This window comes from Dermacentor albipictus, chromosome 1, assembly GCF_038994185.2.
Source record: "Dermacentor albipictus isolate Rhodes 1998 colony chromosome 1, USDA_Dalb.pri_finalv2, whole genome shotgun sequence".
Lineage (NCBI taxonomy): Eukaryota > Metazoa > Arthropoda > Arachnida > Ixodida > Ixodidae > Dermacentor > Dermacentor albipictus.
Genome location: NC_091821.1, coordinates 359,157,896 through 359,166,436, shown reverse-complemented (window position 1 = coordinate 359,166,436; position 8,541 = coordinate 359,157,896).

Sequence of the window (8,541 nt, the reverse complement as noted above, 5' to 3'; positions counted from 1 at the left end):
ACGGACAACACTTCGAAGACGCTTGGCGAGGGCCGAGTGAAGGTGATTCTAAATACCACGCACATCTTTTCAAGGCAAAAGAAACAATATATCGCAATCTCTGGGATGTCAGTGGGATCTAAGTTTTTTTAAAATGCAATTTTCGGCAAAATCTAACTATTAGATAACTGGGCGGAAAATACTGCTGCCAAGCAAAAAAATTATTATATTCTAGGATCCTAAGCTGCAAAACCACGATATAACTTGAAGCACACTTTGTTGGGAAATACCGGATTATTTTGACCACCTGGGGCTCTTTGTGTGCACCTAAATCTACGAGCGTTCTCTTTTTTTTTCCTACGCCTTTATCGCAATGCTGCCGCCGCAGCCGGGCATGAACCCGCCACCTCGAGCTGCGCAGCGCAACTCCACAGCCACTCAACTACCGCGGCAGATTGCTGCGAAGCAGTGAGGTCTGACAGCGCATTTATTTGCAGGATGTAGAAAGCTGTACCTAATTAGGCATTCAGAAAACGATATGCGCTTTCAGCTGTGGCTTAAAATGAGTAAACGTATACCGCAGAAAGAGAGAAGTGAATCAAATTAACGTAGCCATGCACGTATATACAATTTACGGGTAATTTTAAAGAGAAAGATCCGAGACTTCCGCGAGGATGCTTGTCTGCTCCAGGGCAAAGACAGTGTCAGCACACTGCGGTAGATGGCGCCAGTTGAAAGAAGCGACGAATGCCTAAATGAGCGTCGCCTTCGAAATGAAATAAGAGAGAAAAAATTTAAAATATATATATAGGTAGTACACCTGCTAAGCTATCATACTGTCACACTTTCGACGCCGCCTCCTTTAACCATTTCGAGACCACTGGCACGCTTTCTTTTTTAATTTCTGCTTTGACATCAATGGCCACGTGACACATTCTTCACCAGCAGGCGGCGATTTGTCTCCGGAGTCCGTCAAGGGTATTCTTCGCCTGTTCGCAAAAATAAAAGAGCGCCAGTCAGGGGCCAATCGGGAACAGGAATGTGTTTGATTTCCCTGGTATACCCACTTCAGCTCATGCCTTTGCTTACGCACCGTTCTCTACCCCACGAGCACACGCAACGTACCCGACGACCGGGCCTCCAGAATCATACTGTGTCATGAACCGCGGGTTTCGTAGCTTCTAGTTTCCAAAGAATACATGGATGACATACGCGCCCACTCCACGTCACACCTTGTCGCAAATGGCTGAATTTTCGGGCTGACCTTTAAAAGCCCTCCGCTGGAAAGCCGGAATCAATGGAGATGGAACGTGTGCCTCTGTTCTTGTTTCCCTCCTGCGGCAACAAAGCCACATTGGCCTCAGCCAGCAGGTTTGGCAACTGAAAACCCGTTACATGTACCACCATTAAGCGTTTTCTTAAACTTAGTCAGGCTAAAATGTTACGCGTGCCAGGTAGTCTCGCAATAACAGAGTTACGTAACGGCACGAGTAGCCTTAAGCGCAGCGAGAGCCACAGTTCGCCCAGCAATTTGCGCGCCGTGGCAGTCGAAAAGGCATTTGCTTAAGCCTATTATTCTGTTCGTAATTAATGGTCCTCTGGCTTCCCTATGTGTAGCGCTCAGTAGAAAAAAATTTGACTTATAGATTAAGCCTATTTGCCGCTCTAACACGAAGTTCGCCGGACTGCCCCAAAAAAAGTGGGCGAAGAAGTCCACGCAGCGACGCTCGTAATGAGCCACGACTGAAGGAAGAGAAACAAATGCCGCGGTTGTCCTCAAAAAATTATTCAATGGCGACCAGAACTTTTCAACGGCACAGTAAACAAAGGGGTAGGAGGTCGCAACAGCAATACTGGTCTATAGGTGAGCTGGTTGGCACATGTTTTGGACGCAAAACACAAGCACCTCGCCCGCGAGCGTAGCAACAGAACAGCTTCACGAGCCCCGTTTCTCCGAAAATCCAGGCAACAGCGTGGCAACACGCCTATGATACAACATGTGGGATAACATAATACAGGCAAATTGAATTCCAACTTCAAAATTTCAAGACAAAAGTCAGACAAAAGGAGAACATCACGAGTAAATTATTTCTCAATGCATGGCATAAATTTTGATGCGCTAGTTAATATCTGTTATGAATAGTTGGAAGACAGTAAGCCAATGTTAGAAATCGATAGTTGCTGCGTGGCCGTAGAGTATATCATTATTCAGCGCGTCTCTTTAGGAGAGATGTAGTATTTTGGCTTAAAAATAGCAACACTTTGTCGAAATGTACTTTCTTTAACTACTTCATTGAAAAATGTATTAACAGTTGATATTCATATATGCTGCTCACTCGTAAAACTTGTGCTTGGCAAACAAATGAGACGCGTGCGTGTTACGTGAGCGACCAGAAATTGAACGCAGTTCTTCTTTTTGTATAACTACTTAATTACTCATTGATGCTTCACTGCCATTGCACCAAACAAGGTTGCAGTAGCAGAGGTGAGGTTAACGGAGGTTATTGTTCAAGAGCTGTTCTTGCGGTGTTAGCAATAATAAACTTGCATTTCTTTAATATACGCAAAGCCTCAGACAGCTTTATTCGCAAATACTTTATATGGTGGTCCCAAAGCACAAATTCATGAAACACAAACTTCGAAGTTTTTGCTGTTTAGAAGGAAGCCCGATTTCACTTTCACTTAAGCTGAGAGAATAATCCATATTTTGTGGCGTGGACTATGCGCACATAATAACAGTTTCTGTGTCGGAGCACTTCTACTGCTGAGAATTTTTTAGTGAACACCCAATTATTTTGCCTAAAACGTCATCAGTCGACTTAACGAGCGTGTCAAGGCTCTACCCTGTAAAAAATAAGTATCACCTTTGTAGATTATGTACTACATTGAGTCATCAATTATTACAATGTCATTAATTAATTATTTATTATTTAATAATTAATAAACAGTACCATTTCTAATGTAGGACCTTGTGGAACGCCATGTTTGGTGAGTTTGAATGAGGATCACATTTCATTTGCTGATAGACAAGGCTTCCGATTTGAAAAGTAGCTTCTACTTAGATCTAACATGACGCCAGTACCTTTTCACAATTGTAATAGGCCGGTTGACTATAATAACTGACTTGAAAAGGTGTTCTAGTGACTATAATTTTGTTGCGTCTGAGGACGTTATTATGAAATTTAGGTCTCTCCATATTTCTTCTCTTGATTTTTGGTCGCAGAAGTGCATACCGTGGTGTTCTAGCGATTGCAATACTTTTACAACCGTTATCTAACAAACCAACAAAGCGTACATAGAAAAAACTTCAGTGGACATAGCGGAATGCATACGAGATTTACAAAACACAATGCAATAAGATGCCGAGATTTACGCGTACTCTACACGACACTTCGTGTTTTTTTTTTTTTCCCCGCAGCATTGCAAATGACGACCACGAATGGCCCAGTGCAAGACAACAAACGACAATGAACAACAAAATTCGCAACGACATCGCTGGCATGCAATGAAAAAAGCGTGACGGGTGCGCGTTTTTCTTACACGAACCATCTGAGGCCCACCGCGAAAGAAAAAGAAAACTGAAGTCAAAACACATGAAAAAGAAAAGCGCAAAGATCTCATAACTCAACGCCTTGCAGAAAGAAAAAAAGATAAAAGATCAATACAGGAAGAAATATCATAAAGAGAAGCGGATAACGGCTGCTCGATGGAAGCGTGACACAACCGAGCAAGAAACTCAGACACAGGAGCAAATTCCCGGCTCTGAAGGCGAAATACATGGGATCTTTTCGGGGCGTGGAACAAAAAATAAAAGAGCACGAAGTTGCAAGTTTGTAAACACCTGGCCCTTTCCCGGCTGGTATTATTTCTTGCCCCGACGTTGTTTGTTCCCGCGTCGCCAGAGACTTCGAGGCAGAGGCAGGCTGCAGGACCTCAGAATAAAGCACGCAGCGTCCACAAACACGAATCGTCGTAACGGCTAGCCGGCCGGAGATGCCTGCCTGCCACCGCTTGCATATTTTAGGGACATTCTGGAGAAAGCGGACGTGGTGGTTGTACCTTCGAAGGACGCTGAATGGGAATAAAGTGCATAGCCCCGGGAATCAAAATGGATCGCTCACCAGGCGGTGCACTGACGCTTGGCGAAAAAAAAACGGGACTAACGCGACCGCAAGCAGAACTAACCGCGCTTTATTTGTTCGAGAAAGAGCGAGAGCCACGCGCGTCTGTAGATTTCTTATTTTCGTATATATGTTCCGTGCGAAGAGCAAGGAAATTCTGTTTTGTATCGCCCAACGGTTGTACATACGAGAGGTGGCCAAAAGCAGCTACAGAGAGTGCGCATAATCTACCACATTGTCCTCACCCCCCCCCCTTTTTTTTTTTACAGCGGAGCTGTTATGCGCTAGGTTCTGGCGGTTTGTGTGCGTAGGGAAAAAAATATGGTGGCCACCCTGAAGCTAAAAGTGCTAAAGCATAAAGCAAAAGCGAGTCGCCGGGTTTGCCCCAACTGCGTTTAATAGCGAGAAGTGTGGGGACATATTGTTATAAAAAAATATCGTAATAAGAAAAACGGAATAGACGCTGTTTTTAGTATGAATTGCGTCTTGACGTGAAGGGCTCTATAGGAAAACCACGTAACCTTACTTCAGTTTCCTTCCACCCGTACAGCGGGTAGGCCGCGTGCGGTTAAGATTGCGGAATAACAGCCCGCCTACGAAGGACACCGTCGTGAACACAAGCGGGAATGTGCGCGGCGACGGCGGGCGGCACGTACTACGCACGAAAATCGTGCCGCAAACGCCAAGCGTACGGATCTCAGGTTGGATGACCCCTGCCGACTCCACTTCCATCGTAATCGTGGGCGATTTCAACGTATACGTGTCTCGGCCAGACGGAAAGGGGTGCGTGACGTTTCTCTCGGTAAGGTTCGTCATTCAATGTTACACAAACATCAGTGTGCCCACGACGCGTCATCGGTCGTGTATAGACCTCACATTTGCCAGGAACCTTTACAGTGTCGCCACAGAGCAACTGTGCGTATATCATAGCGATCATGAAGCGATAGTCACCTTGGTGACCAAATAAGAAATCCAAAAAAGTAAACAAAATGTGGTTAAAAATTAAAGAAAGCACTGAGTATGCAATTTAATAAAACAACGAAAAATCGTGAGGAAAAGTTCATTGGGGCATGTCTCTGATTTTCAACCAACGAATTTATTATCCACATATTTATCACCATATTTAGAGCTCCCCTGGCCATCCACCTTCACAGAGTGGAATGGCTCTGAATTTTTTCTTTTTTTTTTTTTACTTCTCGTCCACTCAACACCTATCCTCACGCAAGAATGCGCGTCAAGAATGGAGTACTTCCTTTGAACATTCGACGTGTGTGATCATTGCACTTACTGCCGGCAGTAAACTGCCTCGAGAATAAAACAATGACTGAAAATAGCTAAACACGAAGCTATTGAAACAAAACCACCGATGAAAGCCCGCCGATTTCCACAACTGCTGGAAACAATAAGCCATCATAATATGCATTCTCGAATAAGCTGTGCAGTATCTCTGAGTTCGTTGTACGTGCCTTTCTGAGTGATCATCGGCTGAACACCGCCACCTAGCAATGCAAATATAATTAGGTAAAACTATATAGCTACATTTTAAATAAATGTTTCTTAGCCGAAGCTGCCTTCATTCCCCGTAAGCTTGGGTAATTTATTTTCAAACAGCATATGTTCTCGTTTTACTCGTCAGTAAGTTGAAGTTAATTAAAGAACGTGACGGAGTTTAAAGAGATTACGGGCCGCGCCGAGGTTTGCTTACAACCCGGCGGACGCAGTGCGAGCTAATCCTCTTAAAAGCAAGCACTGAATACATGAAAACGCGTATAAAGTCAAGGTGCTTATTATTTCCTTACGCAATGAATTAACACTCAGGAGCCAAGCTTATATTCATATGCTACAGTGCCGTAGTCCAATAAAGCATTAAATCAGGCAAATATGCAGGAAGTTGTCGCTCCAGCAGAGCCGTATACCACAACAAAAATGCTTCGTGCTGAGTGCAGAGTTGTGCTTAGTGCAGTATCTCTCTAGGTTTGCGAGTTACAACACGCTGTGACTACAAGTATACTCCATTTAAAATTCCAGAAGGTATTCCCGGTCCTCAACGGCAACTCTGTGTGAAAACGCTCAGTAGGCTAGTTAATGGCGCCTCTTGAGATATCTTACCCAAAGGCGTCGGTGTAAATATCGATTGCGTTATATGCTACCTTGCGCCAGCGTCGTGACCCTTATGTATCGCGACCTTAATGCAGTGCGTCGTGACCCTATAGCGGGTGGTAACGGTGCCACGTTTCTGGGTTAAATACGGCCAAGCCTGGCGAACACACTGAAGACAGGGGTGATTACGGGTCCGAAAACAAGCTCGCGAAAGGGCTAATACATGTCGCCGCCGTCGACGTCCTCTCGTCATAGATATCGATGTCCTCCCCGAAGAAGCTACTAGCTCCGCTGTTCATCAATATTCAATCTGCAAGGCAGCAGCGCGCGTTCTACGGGTGGCGACGGCTTCAGCGTGGTTAAGGGCAGGCTAGACCATGAAGAAGAACGCTGAGCCTCAATCTGTGATCCGCCGGCCGATACGGGCCTTCAAATAATCCGCTGGCTCCCCGACCGAGATTACTATACGTAGAACGTTGTCTCGCCTGTTCGTTCCACCGTGCCAACGTACGGGTAAGGGAAAGCAAATGCGTTGCAAGGCCTAGTCTTACCCATACGCCTAGTTTTATCCAACATATTATCAATGGTAGGTATTGTACGTACACAGAATGTCACTGTGCCTACGATCTCAGAGACGCAGTCGACCAGGCCATTGTTGGAGGAAGTGAAACTGATGCCGTGTCCTCATAGAGCAGAAGGCAGTTTCATGGTGGGCGGGCTCAATGCCATCGCGAATGCATTAGATCTCGCCTGTACAAAAGCATGTTTTCATCATCCGGCCAACAATAGCACCTGGCAGCGGTATAGGTATATAAGGCTGCGACTGGACACTGGAGAACGCCTTGGAGGGCCAGCTGCCGCAGCCCTAGGATATTATACACGCACGGAGCGTGCCAGCATAAAAGTTGACTCTCCAAGTAGGGCACGGTACTACCACGCTTAACGGTAGACAAGGTCATGCAGTGAGACCTACCTAAATTTCCTATATACTCGCTCCCCCCCCCCTTCTTTTTTTCTTTGTTTTGCATTATAACGTATGCTTCATAACTGGATGACCTTAGGCTCAATAACAAGAAATAATGACAGAAGTTTCGACACGGACGTAATTGCAAGGTTCATTTGCCTCTTTGTCCTTACCAATGGAGCAGTAAGATGCCTGTTCGTATTAGGTTTCGATCACCACATTCTTCTGATGCCACTGAAGCAGCGTTCAATCGCAGAACAAAAAAATTGTCCGATGATTTCGATACTCCCTAATGCGAAATTCGAGTGCAGCTCGATAAGTGTTTTCATTTCGCGATATATCGATGCAAAAAAACTTGAGGCTGCTTGAGACCGAAACCGCAGCACCGACTGGTGCTGGGTCAGTGCGGTCAGCGCCTTTGCACACGGAGGGACAATATGCGAACGCCGGCATTATGACCGGCATCGGAGCCAGACGACGACGAACGCGCGAGCAATTTCACGAGCGTGTTACCGTGGTTACGCCGAGGGACGCCGTCGCTCAACCCAGGTTCGTACGCCAAAGAGCTACGATCTAAAAGAACATAGGAAAGTCCAGCTGTGCGCAGTCTATGGGTGGGATCCTTGAAATAAAATTGAACAACAACATATTTTTTTTTATATTTTACGAGTTGCTTTCGAGCTACGAGTTCACAGCTAATGCTTTGTGAACGATTTCAACCATTAACCATTCGAAGCAGCAGCAGTAACTATAGTAACTAGAATATCTATTCTAGTTCACTATAGCCATAACCGTACACTCGCGCGTTTTGTGCTCGCCGGTGTTGCTTAAGCTTGTATCAAAAGCCTAGTTTTTATTGCAGTCACCCATAAAAAGAGACGCATGTCGCATTACAACATATGTTTTATACCGCCTATCTCAAATTTTAACGCTACTTCACACTTTCTCACAGTAAACAAAGTCCACACACTAAAAAGAAAAGAAAAAAAATGAAACTGTAAAAGTCCTTCCAGAGGTGTTTCGCAATAGTGTCCAGCAGTGTCTGGTGACACTTCCGGACGATTCAGTGAAGCTTTATCCTCGAAGAGCCTCGGCGTAGACCACAATAAATACAGTGCTCGCCACAGAAATATTCGAGGGCAGATATTAAAACTCTTGTGTTCTCTCGCCGCATTTCTTGCTTTCAATCAAAGAAAGACCTCTCCGACACACTGTTCTAAAAAAGCCACAAGCAAAATGTTTTGAACTCAAAAGATAGGAATTTCGCTCAAAGGTGGCCCATGACATCACCTTCTTTGGAAGTGTCGGCCAGCTTTCTGGCAAACTTGTTTGTGGAGCCATGCCCAGTGTACAGAGTGGCATGGACAGTGACGATCG